The sequence below is a fragment of the Oncorhynchus gorbuscha genome, linkage group LG02 (assembly GCF_021184085.1).
Source record: "Oncorhynchus gorbuscha isolate QuinsamMale2020 ecotype Even-year linkage group LG02, OgorEven_v1.0, whole genome shotgun sequence".
Lineage (NCBI taxonomy): Eukaryota > Metazoa > Chordata > Actinopteri > Salmoniformes > Salmonidae > Oncorhynchus > Oncorhynchus gorbuscha.
This window is the reverse complement of record NC_060174.1, coordinates 71,070,117-71,090,684: the sequence shown is the minus strand read 5'-3', so window position 1 is coordinate 71,090,684 and position 20,568 is coordinate 71,070,117. Positions and strand designations below refer to the sequence as shown.

General features: G+C 49.0%; 1 protein-coding gene across 13 annotated transcripts in view; it reads right to left on the bottom strand.

The window, feature by feature from the left end:
- The window catches only part of LOC124008625 (RNA-binding protein Musashi homolog 2-like), a 343,271-nt gene that overhangs the window by 90,083 nt on the left and 232,620 nt on the right, over positions 1-20,568 (bottom strand). The window lies entirely within an intron of this gene.

Sequence of the window (20,568 nt, the reverse complement as noted above, 5' to 3'; positions counted from 1 at the left end):
TAAGTGGGAATGAATGAGAAGCAGCCTGTAGTACTGTAGACAGACAGACAGACAGACAGACAGACAGACAGACAGACAGACAGACAGACAGACAGACAGACAGACAGACAGACAGACAGACAGACAGACAGACAGACAGACAGACAGACAGACAGACAGACAGACAGACAGACAGACAGACAGACAGACAGACAGACAGACAGACAGACAGACAGACAGACAGACAGACAGACAGACAGACAGACAGACAGACAGACAGACAGACAGACAGACAGACAGACAGACAGACAGACAGACAGACAGACAGACAGACAGACAGACAGTAAAGATCACCTCAGCCTGGGCTTAAACAAGCATTACCATAAATGTTTTGATTTAACTGGGCAAGTCAGGTAAGAACACATTCTTATTTACAATGATGCCACACTGGATAAACACATAAACACATAGCTGCTGCTTTAAAGTCATTCTCACACACCATAATCCAGTCATTATAATGGAGCTCAACAGACTATGTGATGAAGAGATATGGATGTTCATTCACCAATAGAAGACAAGGGGTCAAACAGGAAATGTAGTCTTAGCTTGAATATGGTTAACACATTGCCAAACTGAACCTATATCATACCCATACCTTCTACCCCCAAGCCATAAGATCCGCTAATAGTTAACCAAATAGGGACCTGGACTATCTGCATTGACCTCCCCTTTGCACCTACTCTTTTGACTCATCACATACACGGCTGCTACTGTCTATCCTGCTACCTAGTCACTTTACCCCTACCTATATTATTATTATTTTTATTTAACTAGTCACGTCAGTTAAGAACAAATTCTTATTTTCAATGACAGTGGGTTAACTGCCTTGTTCAGGGGCAGAAAGACTGATTTTTTACCTTGTCAGCAAGGGGATTCAATCTTGCAACCTTTCGGTTACTAGTCCAACACTCTAACCACTAGGCTACCTGCCACCCCTATACGTACATCAATGACCTCTTACCTCTGCACATTGACTCGGTACTGGTACCCTGTGTATATAGCCAAGGTGTCATTACACATGATGTATTTAGTGTTATTATCTTTCTGTTATCTTTCTATTTCTCTGCATTGTTGGGAAGGGCCCGTAAGGAAGCATTTAACTGTTAGTCCACACCTGTTGTTTACCAAGCATGTGACAAATAAAATGTGATTTTATTTGATAATAACTGTGAATACCATAAAATTATACAATCAGCCAACTTGGAACACAAACACCCAGTCCATAATATCAACAACATTTCAACAGTCAGCAACCTCCAGAGCTTAAGGGAGCCTAAACAGGGTCGGAGGTCAGGGGTGAAGGAGCCAGGATGACATACAGAACACAGGATGACATAAGAGGAGATAAGGAGACAGAAAGGGCTAATAAGAGAAGAGGACCATGGGTAAATAACCCAGAGCAGCCCCCTCTATTCCACTGTGACCTTTGACTCATCTCAGATTGTGTAGTGCACATTAGTCACATTCACATTTTACATTTACATTTAAGTCATTTAGCATGCACTTAGAGACACTCCTAAAGCTCTCTATAGAATGACTGCTGCTGGTTACTGTAACCACATGGCCCAGGGGCAGGTTTAGTGTTTCATGTTACTGTAACCACATGGCCCAGGGGCAGGTTTAGCGTTTCATGTTACTGTAACCACATGGCCCAGGGGCAGGTTTAGCGTTTCATGTTACTGTAACCACATGGCCCATGGGGCAGGTTTAGCGTTTCATGTTACTGTAACCACATGGCCCAGGGGCAGGTTTAGTGTTTCATGTTACTGTAACCACATGGCCCAGGGGCAGGTTTAGTGTTTCATGTTACTGTAACCACATGGCCCAGGTGCAGGTTTAGTGCTTCATGTTACTGTAACCACATGGCCCAGGGGCATGTAGGACAAGGCAAGATTTTAATTTCTAATGTCCCTGAGGAGTGTTGGGGAGATTAACTGTCTATGCAGGACAGAAAGCACAATGTTCTAACTACTGTCATGGGAGAGAACTCAGGCTTTGATGACTTCCTCTAGAAGTTCGTCGGGACATCCTGGGGTAGCTGGTGGGAAGGAAAGTTGGTCGCCCCTCCCAACTAACGCCTGGGTTTTACGGCTGTTTCAAAAGTACTGTCTTTCTCTCACCCTATTTTCCCTTTTTTCCTAGTTCCCTTGTCATTACTAATGCCGGAGGATGTCTCTGAAACACCTCTAGTGCAAAAGGAGCTTACAAAACCCAGGAAAAGCTGGGAATCACTGAGGTTGAATGAAAATGAATGAATACGCTGATAAATCATGAACAGCTATTAATTTGATGCATTCTATGTCAGACCGAGAGAATATCAATTTGAGAAGTGACATCTTGGCTTGCCGTGGGCTGCCTGCCTGCCAGTGTTTCTGTGGGCTGCCTGCCTGCCAGTGTTTCTGTGGGCTGCCTGCCTGCCAGTGTTTGTGTGGGCTGCCTGCCTGCCTGCCAGTGTTTCTGTGGGCTGCCTGCCTGCCAGCGTTTCTGTGGGCTGCCTGCCTGCCAGTGTTTCTGTGGGCTGCCTGCCTGCCAGTGTTTCTGTGGGCCGCCTGCCTGCCAGTGTTTCTGCCAGAAGCGGTGGCGGAGCTGGAAAATTGGAAGATGCAGCTTGTTTTCCAGCTCGATCCACCTCCCCCTCGTCGGCGGCACAAGGACCACTTTTGACAACCAACAAATCAGCCGTCAGGAGCCATTTGTCACAGCGGAGTGCGGGAGGAGAGAGTGGCGGCTGGGTGAGCAGACCAAGAGAGCAGAGAGCGAGAGAGAGAAAGAGAGAAACAGGGAGAGGGGTTAACACACCTGCCCTCTCTGCAGGAGAGCTCTACTGTCATCGCACTCTCTCCCACTGCCACACACTGAGAGAGGCAGCTCCTCTATTAACTGACAGCACAGTTTCCACTGCACTATTACACCCTGTGTGGTCAGGGCCAAGCCTCCGTCGTCACCACCCACCAAGCACTACCACCACTGGCCCACAGAGGGAGCTGCGGAGACCAGCACTTTGGATATGCTACTACACCCAAGACTAAGACTAAATAAATCATAGGCTGCTGACCGAAACATCTCACTGCGTGCCCACTCAACAAACACACACTCCTACCACACAAATTCATGACACACTGATATACAAACGCAAGAGCAAGTAAATCAAGGATTATTTTGTTTAATTTAAAGCTCAGAGAGCCAGCTCCAGTTGCCTTATTATGGCAGATGGAGAGAGTACTCCCTGTAACCAGAGAGTCTGGCTCAGTCTTACTGGGAGTTATTCATAACCTGAGCCTATAATGTTCTATTAGAGAAACAACCCACTGATCCATACACTCACTACAGCCACCACAGAGCCTCTGATACCAGTGAACAGGCTCTACTGTCTGATGGATATTCTCTACTGCTGGCTGGGTTGCATTGTCTTCCAGGATGACAGAAACACAGAACAACACCCCTCACCAGCCCAGGCCCTCCCACAGGGGCAGTCTGACCCTCTACCCCTATATTGGTCTTCCACCCCTCGCTCCTCTACCCTACTTACAGAGCCAACACTTACAGGCACACAAGCCCTCTCCCCTTCCTTCCCTCCACTCATCCTCCCCATTCTCCCTTCCTCTCTTCCTAGGGTGTCAGATAGAGGTGTGTCATTCCTGTCTGGTAATCCTGGGTGGGTAGTCCTATTCTGTTGCCCCAACATGGCAGGAGAGCAGGACTACACTTTTCTGAGATTATTAAAGAGGAGCCGGAATCAATAGAGACAGGGAGAGGTGCCAACACCTTCGCTGAGACAAAAATGTAAACGGACTAATGACAACACATGGATTTTCAATGTGAAGGCTGGCAACAAGTGTTAGTGGCTGGGTGACTGACAGGCTGGGTGGCTGACGGGCTGGGTGGCTGACGGGCTGGATGGCTGACGGGCTGGGTGGCTGACTGGCTGGGTGGCTGACTGGCTGGGTGGCTGACTGGCTGGGTGACTGACAGGCTGGGTGACTGACAGGCTGGGTGGCTGACAGGCTGGGTGGCTGACGGGCTGGATGGCTGACTAGCTGGGTGGCTGACTGGCTGGGTGGCTGACTGGCTGGCTGACTGGCTGGGTGGCTGACTGGCTGGGTGACTGACAGGCTGGGTGACTGACGGGCTGGGTGGCTGACGGGCTGGGTGACTGACAGGCTGGATGGGTGGCTGACTGGCTGGGTGACTGACAGGCTGGGTGGCTGACAGGCTGGGTGGCTGACTGGCTGGGTGGCTGACTGGCTGGGTGGGTGGCTGACTGGCTGGGTGGCTGACTGGCTGGGTGGCTGTCTGGCTGGGTGGCTGACTGGCTGGGTGGCTGACTGGCTAGGTGGCTGACTGGCTAGGTGGCTGACTGGCTAGGTGGCTGACTGGCTGGGTCGCTGACTGGCTGGGTGGCTGACTGGCTGGGTGGCTGACTGGCTGGGTGGCTGACTGGCTGGGTGGCTGACTGGCTGGGTGGCTGGCTGGCTGGGTAGATGACTGGCTGGGTGGCTGACAGGCTGTGTGGCTGACAGGCTGGGTGGCTGACAGGCTGGGTAGCTGACTGGCTGGGTGGCTGACAGGCTGGGTGGCTGACAGGCTGGGTGGCTGACTGGCTGGGTAGCTGACTGGCTGGGGTGGCTGCTGCAGAGGTGAGGGGTCTTGGCTGTATCTTATACTAGTTAGAGAGTGGCAGGTCTAGCCCCGTCCCCCGTCTCCACTGAGCTACACCCAGGCAGCGTTCACAGCCTCTCACCAGCAGCAAACAGCACACTGCACACACACTCTCCTTGCCTGCATAATGCCATTCCCCCGCAGAGAGAGAGAGGCTACGCAAATAACATTAAAATGCTAAATCAATGAAACGTCAAGTGACCTTTGCTTAAAAAGCTGATTCTGCCAGAGCCACTTTAATGTATTTAAAGTAGAACAAGAGCAAATCAGATGCTGTAGCATTCCGGAGAGTTTTCAATCGTCATTTTCCGGCAGATACTAAAGGGGACTTCGTAATAAATGCAGAAAACTTTACTTTTCAGTTGACTTAACTGGCAGCCCCTGTTTAAAATCCAACTTTAACATATTACTCAACCTGCTCTTTTTAGCACCTGGGAATTACAAATGAGGCTAAATCGTTTTTCTCTGTTATGTTTCCCTGAGTGTGTGGCACCATTTACATACATAACTAGCTTATGTGGGTAAGGCTGTCAAATAATGTGGACCTCAGCACATGAAAATGTTATCCTCGGTTAAGGTGTAGGACGTGTTTTAACACTTTCTTAAGGTTGCATTATATGGAGCGATCACACACAGCGCGCATACCCACAATCCCCTGGGTACAGTGGAGCAGACAGATTCTAGTGATGTGCCAGTGTCATCCCTCTTTACATGAAAATGAAGGCTCACAGAGCAGTGAGATATGTGCACCCATCTTTTACAGCTTTAGATACTCAGCAGGAGGTGAGATATCATGCTCATCCAGGACCAACGATGGTATAGGAAAGGGATCATCAATTACATTCAGACCTTTTCTTTTTTAAGACTGCAAATTGGCCGCAAGAAGCCAAAACAGCTATATTATTTGACTAAAACATATTCATTTCAAACCGTACATTTATATACGATCACGTATCTTTTGTATACGATCACGATCAGGTCCTACACTAGGATCTGTATAAGGGACTGGCTGGTGGAATGACAGCATCGTTAGCCTTCGCCCAGAACAGAGAGTGACACCATTACAGGGTGACATCATCTCAGAAACACTTCTTAATGTGCAGTCCATAATGAGCTCATTGGCACTCGTGACTGAAAACACTGGGCTACCATGGTGTGTCCATGTCCGTGTGTGTATCTCTGTCTGTGTTTCTGAAAGAGAGTGAGCACTGAGTCCACAGGCCTGGGGTTTACCTCCATGCTGGGATGAAGGGGTGAACAGAGAACACAAAAGATGATCCTTCAGGATCAATACATGGATCTTCAGGGAATCAATGGGAATTTCCCACCTTCCACCCAAGCCCTCCATCACAAAGCCTTATTTACCCAAGCCCTCCATCACAAAGCCTTATTTACCTAAGCACTCCATCACAAAGCCTTATTTACCTAAGCCCTCCATCACAAAGCCTTATTTACCCAAGCCCTCCATCACAAAGCCTTATTTACCCAAGCCCTCCATCACAAAGCCTTATTTACCCAAGCCCTCCATCACAAAGCCTTATTTACCTAATCCCAAAGCCTTATTTACCATCATCAAAAGCCTTATTTACCCAAGCCCTCCATCACAAAGCCTTATTTACCTAAGCCCTCCATCACAAAGCCTTATTTACCCAAGCCCTCCATCACAAAGCCTTATTTACCCAAACCCTCCATCACAAAGCCTTATTTACCCAAGCCCTCCATCACAAAGCCTTATTTACCCAAGCCCTCCATCACAAAGCCTTATTTACCCAAGCCCTCCATCACAAAGCCTTATTTACCCAAGCCCTCCATCACAAAGCCTTATTTACCCAAGCCCTCCATCACAAAGCCTTATTTACCCAAGCCCTCCATCACAAAGCCTTATTTACCCAAGCCCTCCATCACAAAGCCTTATTTACCCAAGCCCTCCATCACAAAGCCTTATTTACCCAAGCCCTCCATCACAAAGCCTTATTTACCCAAGCCCTCCATCACAAAGCCTTATTTACCCAAGCCCTCCATCACAAAGCCTTATTTACCCAAGCCCTCCATCACAAAGCCTTATTTACCCAAGCCCTCCATCACAAAGCCTTATTTACCCAAGCCCTCCATCACAAAACCTTATTTACCCAAGCCCTCCATCACAAAGCCTTATTTACCTAAGCACTCCATCACAAAGCCTTATTTACCCAAGCCCTCCATCACAAAGCCTTATTTACCCAAGCCCTCCATCACAAAGCCTTATTTACCCAAGCCCTCCATCACAAAGCCTTATTTACCTAAGCCCTCCATCACAAAGCCTTATTTACCCAAGCCCTCCATCACAAAGCCTTAAAAGCCTTCATTTTTACCCAAGCCCTCCATCACAAAGCCTTATTTACCCAAGCCCTCCATCACAAAGCCTTATTTACCCAAGCCCTCCATCACAAAGCCTTATTTACCCAAGCCCTCCATCACAAAGCCTTATTTACCCAAGCCCTCCATCACAAAGCCTTATTTACCCAAGCCCTCCATCACAAAGCCTTATTTACCCAAGCCCTCCATCACAAAGCCTTATTTACCCAAGCCCTCCATCACAAAGCCTTATTTACCCAAGCCCTCCTTCACAAAGCCTTATTTACCCAAGCCCTCCATCACAAAGCCTTATTTACCCAAGCCCTCCATCACAAAGCCTTATTTACCCAAGCCCTCCATCACAAAGCCTTATTTACCCAAGCCCTCCATCACAAAGCCTTATTTACCCAAGCCCTCCATCACAAAGCCTTATTTACCCAAGCCCTCCATCACAAAGCCTTATTTACCTAAGCCCTCCATCACAAAGCCTTATTTACCCAAGCCCTCCATCACAAAGCCTTATTTACCCAAGCCCTCCATCACAAAGCCTTATTTACCCAAGCCCTCCATCACAAAGCCTTATTTACCCAAGCCCTCCATCACAAAGCCTTATTTACCCAAGCCCTCCATCACAAAGCCTTATTTACCCAAGCCCTCCATCACAAAGCCTTATTTACCCAAGCCCTCCATCACAAAGCCTTATTTACCCAAGCCCTCCATCACAAAGCCTTATTTACCCAAGCCCTCCATCACAAAGCCTTATTTACCCAAGCCCTCCATCACAAAGCCTTATTTACCCAAGCCCTCCATCACAAAGCCTTATTTACCCAAGCCCTCCATCACAAAGCAGCATAGATACCTGGTGAGCTCCTGGGAGTGGAAAAGCCATGTAAAATAAATGAGATTGGACAGTAGAATCAATACCAGGAGCAGACCTCGCACAACTCTCTAATGACTAGGTCCAAATATGTTTCACTGGGTGAAAAGAAGGAGAAAGCAGGGAAAACATGGGGAAGAACGATACTGTACCTGATGTACTGATGTATCGTCTTGACAATACTGTTACTCCAATTACCTCCATGACTTTCGGGGTCAATATACACCATGGAGATGAGGGAGAGGGACCAAGGGAGAAACAGATATGTCGTGCCAGAGTTTGTGTCTCTGTGTGTGAGTTTAAAGAAGAGACAGAGACATGAAGTGAAAAAGACAGAGACCGACACAAAGCGAGACAGATGGTGTGAGCCTGTGTGAGCCTGTGTGTGTGTGTGTGTGTGTGTGTGTGTGTGTGTGTGTGTGTGTGTGTGTGTGTGTGTGTGTGTGTGTGTGTGTGTGTGTGTGTGTGTGTGTGTGTGTGTGTGTGTGTGTGTGTGTGTGTGTGTGTGTGTGTGTGTGTGTGTGTGTGTGTGTGTGTGTGTGTGTGTGTGTGCGTGAGTGAAAGAGAGAGAGAGAAAGGAGAGGAAGCAGGACCCAGAAACAGCAAGAGAGGGAGATCAGAACAGAACCGAGCAATAGATCTGGCAGCAGTAGCAGGCTCTGAGTTATGGCCAGAGGTCAGGTCCATCTCTCACTCCCAAACACACACACACACATGTAGGCACCGCATCGCACACACACCCCTAACAGCAGACTCATACCCCAGCACACATAAGGATAAGTGCCACATGTGATTTATGGCAACATTAGATGTTAAAACTAAGGGTAGTTAAGACATCGTCAGCACTATAGACATGTAATGCTAAACAACTTGTGGAGCAAAACAAATCGCTCCCTCCAAATCGCTAATGATCTGCGCTCCACTTTCCCCATGGACTCACCGAAATTGAGCATCTAATGAGGGTAGGGTAGCAAGGCTGCTGTTCTGTCTGCTGAGGAGGAATGCAGCAGGCCTCGCAGCTCTTAAAACGCACCGTGTCAAACACCAGAGAGGCGAGGAAGTGGAACAACCAAGGGAAGGATGACCTCTGACCCCCAGAAACACACATAGGCGCGCATGCACACACACCCTCTGGCTGCCAGAGCGACAGGCTCAAGTTATCCCTTCCCCTCTCACTGCTTCCCTTTCATGATTGGCTGCTCTGACCTCACTATGCATGACCAACCCTTAACCCATCCAATCAGAGCCAGGAGTAGGGCACACACCTCCGGTGGCAGCCTCCCAGAGTCCACAGCTCCACTATTACAGGCCTTTGATCATCACATCTCTCTGCTTTTACTGAGGACCCTGGAAACAGCACTCAGGTAATCCTTTGATTTATAAACTCATTACCATTAACAGACCCAGAGCACGGCCAAGCACACATATTCCCACACTGGAGCACCGTAACACTCCATGACAGAGTGTCCAGGAAAGGAGGGGAGAACGTAAGGAAGCAGTGTGTCATGTTCCAGTAATAAACTACAGAGACAGAAGGAGAACGAATGATGAGAACGGTTCACTCACTTAGTCTTCCCTAAAATGCTGACATAAAGCATTTCACACACACAGGCATGCTACAGTATGAACAGAAGCATGTGTACCACGGCGCTTCAGTATGTTAGCTATATGAATAACCATGGTGACAGAGCCACAAGCTGCTGCCGGGGAAATAGGGCGGCCGTGGCGTCAGCATTCTTACTCAGTCCTGGAGCGAAGAGGAGGACGGTTTCATTAATGATTGGCACAGAAGAAGCCCCTGGTTTACTCCTAAAGAGGCTGGTGGAGAGGACTCTCTTTAGAGACTGGCCTGGGAGGCTGTGGAGCAGCAAGAGAGTCTATTAACATTACTTGTAGTCAGCCCTATTGACTCTGCATATAGAAATGGCACTCGCTTGCCTTTTTCCCAGGCAATTAAGAGCAAAGAAAAGAAGAGGGTGAAAAAGCTCAATATATTTTGCTCCTGTGACATTCCCCTGAATCATTCCCATTACAGGAGAAAGCACTAATTCATATCCCCTGGCAAATCAGTGTAGTGTTAAATGGACACACACACACACGCATGGACACACATACACGCACGGACACACGGACACACATACACGCACGCACGGACACACGGACACACGCACGCACGCACGCACGCACACACACACACACACACACACACACACACACACACACACACACACACACACGGTGGTCTTACTGCTGGGCTTTTTGAGCTATAAGAATACATGTAAGAAATAAATGTAATGAAATGGTAATGCATGCAGTGGGATGCTGTAGAATACACCACCTCCAACAGTCGAGACGTGTAGTCCACTTGTCATTCCAATCTCCTTTGCATTAGCGTAGCCTCTTCTGTAGCCTGTTAACTATGTGTCTGTTTATCCCTGTTCTCTCCTCTCTGCACAGACCATACAAACGCTCCACACCGCGTGGCCGCGGCCACCCTAATCTGGTGGTCCCAGCGCGCCCGACCCACGTGGAGTTCCAGGTCTCCGGTAGCCTCTGGAATTGCCGATCTGCGGTCAACAAGGCAGAGTTCATCTCAGCCTATGCCTCCCTCCAGTCCCTCGACTTCTTGGCACTAACGGAAACATGGATCACCACAGACAACACTGCTACTCCTACTGCTCTCTCTTCGTCCGCCCACGTGTTCTCGCACACCCCGAGAGCTTCTGGTCAGCGGGGTGGTGGCACCGGGATCCTCATCTCTCCCAAGTGGTCATTCTCTCTTTCTCCCCTTACCCATCTGTCTATCGCCTCCTTTGAATTCCATGCTGTCACAGTTACCAGCCCTTTCAAGCTTAACATCCTTATCATTTATCGCCCTCCAGGTTCCCTCGGAGAGTTCATCAATGAGCTTGATGCCTTGATAAGCTCATTTCCTGAGGACGGCTCACCTCTCACAGTTCTGGGCGACTTTAACCTCCCCACGTCTACCTTTGACTCATTCCTCTCTGCCTCCTTCTTTCCACTCCTCTCCTCTTTTGACCTCACCCTCTCACCTTCCCCCCTACTCACAAGGCAGGCAATACGCTCGACCTCATCTTTACTAGATGCTGTTCTTCCACTAACCTCATTGCAACTCCCCTCCAAGTCTCCGACCACTACCTTGTATCCTTTTCCCTCTCGCTCTCATCCAACACCTCCCTCACTGCCCCTACTCGGATGGTATCGCGCCGTCCCAACCTTCCTCTCTCCCCCGCTACTCTCTCCTCTTCCATCCTATCATCTCTTCCCTCCGCTCAAACCTTCTCCAACCTATCTCCTGATTCTGCCTCCTCAACCCTCCTCTCCTCCCTCTCTGCATCCTTTGACTCTCTATGTCCCCTATCCTCCAGGCCGGCTCGGTCCTCCCCTCCCGCTCCGTGGCTCGATGACTCATTGCGAGCTCACAGAACAGGGCTCCGGGCAGCCGAGCGGAAATGGAGGAAAACTCGCCTCCCTGCGGACCTGGCATCCTTTCACTCCCTCCTCTCTACATTTTCCTCCTCTGTCTCTGCTGCTAAAGCCACTTTCTACCACGCTAAATTCCAAGCATCTGCCTCTAACCCTAGGAAGCTCTTTGCCACCTTCTCCTCCCTCCTGAATCCCCTCCCCCTCCCTCTCTGCAGACGACTTCGTCAACCATTTTGAAAAGAAGGTCGACGACATCCGATCCTCGTTTGCTAAGTCAAACGACACCGCTGGTTCTGCTCACACTGCCCTACCCTGTGCTCTGACCTCTTTCTCCCCTCTCTCTCCAGATTAAATCTCGCGTCTTGTGACGGCCGGCCGCACAACAACCTGCCCGCTTGACCATATCCCCTCCCCTCTTCTCCAGACCATTTCCGGAGACCTTCTCCCTTACCTCACCTCGCTCATCAACTCATCACTGACCGCTGGCTACGTCCCTTCCGTCTTCAAGAGAGCGAGAGTTGCACCCCTTCTGAAAAAACCTACACTCGATCCCTCCGATGTCAACAATTACAGACCAGTATCCCTTCTTTCTTTTCTCTCCAAAACTCTTGAACGTGCCGTCCTTGGCCAGCTCTCCCGCTATCTCTCTCTGAATGACCTTCTTGATCCAAATCAGTCAGGTTTCAAGACTAGTCATTCAACTGAGACTGCTCTCCTCTGTATCACGGAGGCGCTCCGCACTGCTAAAGCTAACTCTCTCTCCTCTGCTCTCATCCTTCTAGATCTATCGGCTGCCTTCGACACTGTGAACCATCAGATCCTCCTCTCCACCCTCTCCGAGTTGGGCATCTCCGGCGCGGCCCACGCTTGGATTGCGTCCTACCTGACAGGTCGCTCCTACCAGGTGGCGTGGCGAGAATCTGTCTCCTCACCACGCGCTCTCACCACTGGTGTCCCCCAGGGCTCTGTTCTAGGCCCTCTCCTATTCTCGCTATACACCAAGTCACTTGGCTCTGTCATAACCTCACATGGTCTCTCCCATCCTGGCTATGCAGACGACACACAACTAATCTTCTCCTTTCCCCCTTCTGATGACCAGGTGGCGAATCGCATCTCTGCATGTCTGGCAGACATATCAGTGTGGATGACGGATCACCACCTCAAGCTGAACCTCGGCAAGACGGAGCTGCTCTTCCTCCCGGGGAAGGACTGCCCGTTCCATGATCTCGCCATCACGGTTGACAACTCCATTGTGTCCTCCTCCCAGAGCGCTAAGAACCTTGGTGTGATCCTGGACAACACCCTGTCGTTCTCAACCAACATCAAGGCGGTGGCCCGTTCCTGCAGGTTCATGCTCTACAACATCCGCAGAGTACGACCCTGCCTCACACAGGAAGCAGCGCAGGTCCTAATCCAGGCACTTGTCATCTCCCGTCTGGATTACTGCAACTCGCTGTTGGCTGGGCTCCCTGCCTGTGCCATTAAACCCCTTCAACTCATCCAGAACGCCGCAGCCCGTCTGGTGTTCAACCTTCCCAAGTTCTCTCACGTCACCCCGCTCCTCCGTTCTCTCCACTGGCTTCCAGTTGAAGCTCGCATCCGCTACAAGACCATGGTGCTTGCCTACGGAGCTGTGAGGGTCAACGGCACCTCAGTACCTCCAGGCTCTGATCAGGCCCTACACCCAAACAAGGGCACTGCGTTCATCCACCTCTGGCCTGCTCGCCTCCCTACCACTGAGGAAGTACAGCTCCCGCTCAGCCCAGTCAAAACTGTTCGCTGCTCTGGCCCCCCAATGGTGGAACAAACTCCCTCACGACGCCAGGAAAGCGGAGTCAATCACCACCTTCCGGAGACACCTGAAACCCCACCTCTTTAAGGAATACCTAGGATAGGATAAGTATCCCCCCCCCTTTAAGATTTAGATGCACTATTGTAAAGTGACTGTTCCACTGGATGTCATAAGGTGAATGCACCAATTTGTAAGTCGCTCTGGATAAGAGCGTCTGCTAAATGACTTAAATGTAAATGTAAATGTAAGTGTGTGGGTGTTACTGAGTGTGTGGGTGTAAGAGTGAGTGTGTAGGTGTTAGTGTAAGTATGTGGTTGTTAGTGTGAGTGTGTGGGTGTTCGTGTGAGTGTGTGGGTGTTATTGTGAGTGTGTGGGGGTCAGTGTGAGTGTATGGGTGTTATTGTGAGTGTGTGGGGGTCAGTGTGAGTGTGTGGGGGTCAGTGTGAGTGTGTGGGTGTTATTGTGAGTGTGTGGGGGTCAGTGTGAGTGTGTGGGTGTTAGTGTGAGTGTGTGGGTGTTAGTGTGAGTGTGTGGGGGTCAGTGTGAGTGTGTGGGTGTTATTGTGAGTGTGTGGGGGTCAGTGTGAGTGTGTGGGTGTTATTGTGAGTGTGTGGGGGTCAGTGTGAGTGTGTGGGGGTCAGTGTGAGTGTGTGGGTGTTATTGTGAGTGTGTGGGGGTCAGTGTGAGTGTGTGGGTGTTATTGTGAGTGTGTGGGGGTCAGTGTGAGTGTGTGGGGGTCAGTGTGAGTGTGTGGGTGTTATTGTGAGTGTGTGGGGGTCAGTGTGAGTGTGTGGGTGTGGGTGTACGAGTGTCAGTGTCGGCGTGATAGGCGGTTATACATGTAAACAGGGCAGAAAAGTGACTGGTAGCAGGAATATAAAATACTTATGGTACTAACGAAAATACAGTTGAAGTCGGAAGTTAACATACACCTTAGCCAAATACATTTAAACTAAATTTTTCACAATTCCTGACACTTAATCCTAGTAAAAATTCCCTGTCTTAGGTCATTTTCCTTTCTCACGAAGCCATCTATTTTGTGAAGTGCACCGGTCCCTCATGCAGCAAAGCATCCCCACAACATGATGCTGCCACCCCGTGCTTCACTGTTGGGATGGTGTTCTTTGGCTTGCAAGCCTCCCCCTTTTTCCTCCCAACATAACGATGGTCATTATGGCCAAACAGTTCCATTTTTGTTTCATCAGACCAGAGGACATTTCTCCAAAAAGTACAATCTTTGTCCCCATGTGCAGTTGCAAACCGTAGTCTGGCTTTTTTTTAATGGCGGTTTGGAGCAGTGGCTTCTTCCTTGCTGAGCGGCCTGTCAGGTTATGTTGATAAAGGACTTGTTGTACTGTGGATACTTTTGTATCTATATCCAGCATCTTCACAAGGTCCTTTGCTGTTGTTCTGGGATTGATTTGCACTTTTCGCACGAAAGTACGTTCATCTCTAGGAGACAGAACATGTCTCCTTCCTGAGCGGTATGACGGCTGCGTGGTCCCATGGTGTTTATACTTGCATACTATTGTTTGTACAGATGAACGTGGTACCTTCAGGCATTTTGAAATTGTTCCCAAGGATGAACCAGACTTGTGGAGGTCTACAATTGTTTTTCTGAGGTCTTGGCTGATTTCTTTTGATTTTCCCATGATGTCAAGCAACGAGGCACTGAGTTTGAAGGTCGGCCTTGAAATACAGCCACAGGTACACCTCCAATTGACTCAAATTATGTCAATTAGCCTATCAGAGGCTTCTAAAGCCATGACATCCTTTTCTGGAATTTCCCAAGCTGTTTAAAGGCACAGTCAACTTAGTGTATGTAAACTTCTGACCCACTGGAATTGTGATACAGTGAATTATAAGTGAAATAATCTGCCTGTAAGCAATTGTTTGAAAAATGACTTCTGTCATGCACAAAGTAGATGTCCTAACCGACTTGCCAAAACTATAGTTTCATAACAAGACATTTGTGGAGTGGTTGAAAAACACGTTTTAATGACTACAACATAAGTGTATGGAAAGTTCCAACTGCAACTGTATATACGTACAGTACATGTAAATAGGAGTAATAGTATCCAGTAACAGGATACATAGATAGACACTAATGGTAATGGCATTGGATATCAGTGCAAGAGGCGTCACTACAGTCCCTGGTTCAAATCCAGGCTGCATCACATCTGGCCGTGACTCGGAGTCCCATAGGGAGGTGCACAATTGGCTCAGCATCCTCTGGGTTTAGCCAGTGTAGGCCATCATTGTAAAAAAAGATTTGTTCTTAACTGACTTGCCTAGTTAAATAAAAGTAAAATAATAATAACCAAAGAACAGTAGCATGGTGATGAATCTAATCAGTAATCATTTTAGCAGCAGCGTAGATGTGAGGGAGAGCTGTTGTTGTTAGCAGTCTCCATGTCTCAGGTGCCTGGAGTCTTTAATTTTTACAATTTCACCTTTATTTAACCAGGTAGGCAGTTGAGAACAAGTTCTCATTTACAACTGCGACCTGGCCACGATAAAGAAAGCAAAGCAGTGCGACAAAAACAACAACAGAGAGACACATGGGATAAACAAACATACAGTCAATAACACAATAGAAAAATCTGTATACAGTGTGTACAAATGAAGTAAGGAGGTAAGGCAATACATAGGCCATAGTGGCGAAGTAATTACAATTTAGCAATTAACACGGGAGTGATAGATGTGCACATGAGGATGTGCAAGTAGAAATACTGTGCAAAAAAACAGAAAAACAAAAACAAATATGTGATGAGGTAGGTAGTTGGTTGAATGGGCTATTTACAGATGGGCTGTGTACAGCTGCAGCAATTGGTAAGCTGCTCTGACAGCTGATGCTTAAAGTTAGTGAGGGAGATATAAGTCTCCAACTTCAGTGATTTTTGTAATTCGTTGGCAGCAGAGAACTGGCAGAGAACTGGAAGGAAAGGCGGCCAGATGAGGTGTTGGCTTTGGGGATGACCAGTGAAATATATCTGCTGGTGGGTGTTGCTATGGTGAGTAGTGAGCTGAGATAAGGTGGGGCTTTACCTAGCAAAGACTTATAGATGACCTAGAGCCAGTGGGTTTGGCGGAGAATATTTAGCGAGGCCCAGCCAATGAGAGCATACAGGTCACAGTGGTGGGTAGTATATGGGGCTTTGGTGACAAAACTCATGTCACTGTGAAAGACTGCAACCAATTTTCAGAGTAGAGTGTTGGATGTTATTTTGTAAATGACAACGCCGAAGTCAAGGATCGGTAGGATAGTCAGTTTTACGAGGGTATGTTTGGCAGCATGAATGAAGGAGGCTTTGTTGTGAAATAGGAAGCTGATTATTGATTTAATTTTGGATTGGAGATGCTTAATATGAGTCTGAAAGGAGAGTTCACAGTTTAGCCAGAGACCTAGGTATTTATAGTTGTCCACATATTCTAAGTCAGAACCGTCCAGAGTAGTGATGCTAGTCGAGAGGGTGCGGGCAGCGATCGGTTGAAGAGCATGCATTTCGTTTTACTAGCATTTAAGAGCAGTTGGAGGCCACGGAAGGTGTCATGCTGGTGAAAGAGGACCCAAAAGCGACTTGGCGAAAACAGAGTCTTTAATCCAGTAAAGTAAATACAATCAAAAAACACAACTTTCACTCGAAATGACGAGGGATAGAAGGGATAGAGGGATAGAGGGATAGAAAAAGGGAAAGAACCTAATAAGACCAGCAGAGGGAAACGAATAGAATGGGAAGCACAGGGACAAGACAAGATAATAAATGACAAAACATGACAGTACCCCCCCACTCACCGAGCGCCTCCTGGCGCACTCGAGGAGGAATCCTGGCGGCAACGGAGGAAATCATCAATGAGTGAACGGTCCAGCACGTCCCGAGACGGAACCCAACTCCTCTCCTCAGGACCGTAACCCTCCCAATCCACTAAGTATTGGTGACCCCGTCCCCGAGAACGCATGTCCATGATCTTATGTACCTTGTAAATAGGTGCGCTCTCGACAAGGACGGGAGGGGGAGGGAAGACGAACGGGAGTGCGAAGAAAGGGCTTGACACAGGAGACATGGAAGACAGGATGGACGCGACGAAGATGTCGCGGAAGAAGCAGTCGCACAGCGACAGGATTGACGACCTGGGAGACACGGAACGGACCAATGAACCGCGGAGTCAACTTACGAGAAGCTGTCGTAAGAGGAAGGTTGCGAGTGGAAAGCCACACTCTCTGTCCGCAACAATACCTTGGACTCTTAATCCTGCGTTTATTGGCGGCTCTCACAGTCTGTGCCCTGTAACGGCAAAGTGCAGACCTCACCCTCCTCCAGGTGCGCTCACAACGTTGGACAAACGCTTGAGCGGAGGGAACGCTGGACTCGGCAAGCTGGGATGAGAACAGAGGAGGCTGGTAACCCAGACTACTCTGAAACGGGGATAACCCGGTAGCAGACGAAGGAAGCGAATTGTGAGCGTATTCTGCCCAGGGAGCTGTTCTGCCCAAGACGCAGGGTTTCTGAAAGAAAGGCTGCGTAGTATGCGACCAATCGTCTGATTGGCCCTCTCTGCTTGACCGTTAGACTGGGGATGAAACCCGGAAGAGAGACTGACGGACGCACCAATCAAACGACAGAACTCCCTCCAAAACTGTGACGTGAATTGCGGGCCTCTGTCTGGAACGGCGTCTAACGGGAGGCCATGAATTCTGAATACATTCTCGATAATGATTTGTGCCGTCTCCTTAGCGGAAGGAAGTTTAGCGAGGGGAATGAAATGTGCCGCCTTAGAGAACCTATCGACAACCGTAAGAATCACAGTCTTCCCCGCAGACAAAGGCAGACCGGTAATGAAGTCTAGGGCGATGTGAGACCATGGTCGAGAAGGAATGGGGAGCGGTCTGAGACGACCGGCAGGAGGAGAGTTACCCGACTTAGTCTGCGCGCAGTCCGAACAAGCAGCCACGAAACGGCGCGTGTCACGCTCCTGAGTCGGCCACCAAAAGCGCTGGCGAATAGACGCAAGAGTGCCTCGAACACCGGGATGACCAGCTAACTTGGCAGAGTGAGCCCACTGAAGAACAGCCAGACGAGTGGAAACAGGAACGAAAAGGAGGTTACTAGGACAAGCGCGCGGCGACGCAGTGTGCGTGAGTGCTTGCTTAACCTGTCTTTCAATTCCCCAGACTGTTAACCCGACAACACGCCCATAAGGAAGAATCCCCTCGGGATCAGTAGAAGCCACAGAAGAACTAAACAGACGGGATAAGGCATCAGGCTTGGTGTTCTTGCTACCCGGACGGTAAGAAATCACAAACTCGAAACGATAAAAACAACGCCCAACGAGCTTGACGGGCATTAAGTCGTTTGGCAGAACGGATGTACTCAAGGTTCTTATGGTCTGTCCAAACGACAAAAGGAACGGTCGCCCCCTCCAACCACTGTCGCCATTCGCCTAGGGCTAAGCGGATGGCGAGCAGTTCACGGTTACCCACATCATAGTTGCGCTCAGATGGCGACAGGCGATGAGAAAAATAAGCGCAAGGATGAACCTTATCGTCAGACTGGAAGCTGATAGACTGATAGAATGGCTCCCACGCCTACCTCTGAAGCGTCAACCTCGACAATGAATTGTCTAGTGACGTCAGGAGTAAGAGGAGCGGACGTAAAACGTTCTTTTAGAAGATCAAAAGCTCCCTGGGCGGAACCGGACCACTTAAAACACGTCTTGACAGAAGTAAGAGCTGTGAGAGGGGCAGCAACTTGACCTAAATTACGAATGAAACGCCGATAGAAATTAGCGAAACCTAAAAAGCGCTGCAACTCGACACGTGACCTTGGAACGGGCCAATCACTGACAGCTTGGACCTTAGCGGAATCCATCTGAATGCCTTCAGCGGAAATAACGGAACCGAGAAAAGTAACGGAGGAGACATGAAAAGAGCACTTCTCAGCCTTTACGTAGAGACAATTCTCTAAAAGGCGCTGTAGAACACGTCGAACGTGCTGAACATGAATCTCGAGTGACGGAGAAAAAATCAGGATATCGTCAAGATAGACAAAAACAAAGATGTTCAGCATGTCTCTCAGAACATCATTAACTAATGCCTGAAAAACAGCTGGCGCATTGGCGAGACCAAACGGCAGAACCCGGTACTCAAAATGCCCTAACGGAGTGTTAAACGCCGTTTTCCACTCGTCCCCCTCTCTGATGCGCACGAGATGGTAAGCGTTACGAAGGTCCAACTTAGTAAAGCACCTGGCTCCCTGCAGAATCTCGAAGGCTGATGACATAAGGGGAAGCGGATAACGATTCTTAACCGTTATGTCATTCAGCCCTCGATAATCCACGCAGGGCGCAGAGTACCGTCCTTCTTCTTAACAAAAAGAACCCCGCCCCGGCCGGAGAGGAAGAAGGCACTATGGTACCGGCGTCAAGAGACACAGACAAATAATCCTCGAGAGCCTTACGTTCGGGAGCCGACAGAGAGTATAGCCTACCCCGAGGAGGAGTAGTCCCCGGAAGGAGATCAATACTACAATCCTACGACCGGTGAGGAGGAAGGGAGTTGGCTCGGGACCGACTGAAGACCGTGCGCAGATCATGATATTCCTCCGGCACTCCTGTCAAATCGCCAGGTTCCTCCTGAGAAGTAGGGACAGAAGAAACGGGAGGGATGGCAGACATTAAACACTTCACATGACAAGAAACGTTCCAGGATAGGATAGAATTACTAGACCAATTAATAGAAGGATTATGACATACTAGCCAGGGATGACCCAAAACAACAGGTGTAAACGGTGAACGAAAAATCAAAAAAGAAATAGTCTCACTGTGGTTACCAGATACTGTGAGGGTTAAAGGTAGTGTCTCAAATCTGATACTGGGAAGATGACTACCATCTAAGGCGAACATGGGCGTAGGCTTCTCTAACTCTCTGAAAGGAATGTCATGTTTCCGAACCCATGCTTCGTCCATGAAACAACCCTCAGCCCCAGAGTCTATCAAGGCACTACATGTAGCACCCGAACCAGTCCAGCGTAGATGGACCGACAAAGTAGTACAGGATTTTGATGGAGAGACTTGAGTAGTTGCGCTCACCTGTAGCCCTCCGCTTACAGATGAGCTCTGGCTTTACTGGACATGAATTAACAAAATGTCCAGCAACTCCGCAATAGAGGCACAGGCGGTTGGTGATCCTCCGTTCCCTCTCCTTAGTCGAGATGCGAATCCCTCCTAGCTGCATGGGCTCAGTCTCTGAGCCAGAGGAGGGAGATGGTTGCGATGCGGAGCAGGGAAACACCGTTGATGCGAGCTCTCTTCCACGAGCCCGGTGACGAAGATCTACCCGTCGTTCTATGCGGATGGCGAGAGCAATCAAAGAGTCCACATCTGAAGGAACCTCCCGGGAGAGAATCTCATCCTTAACCAC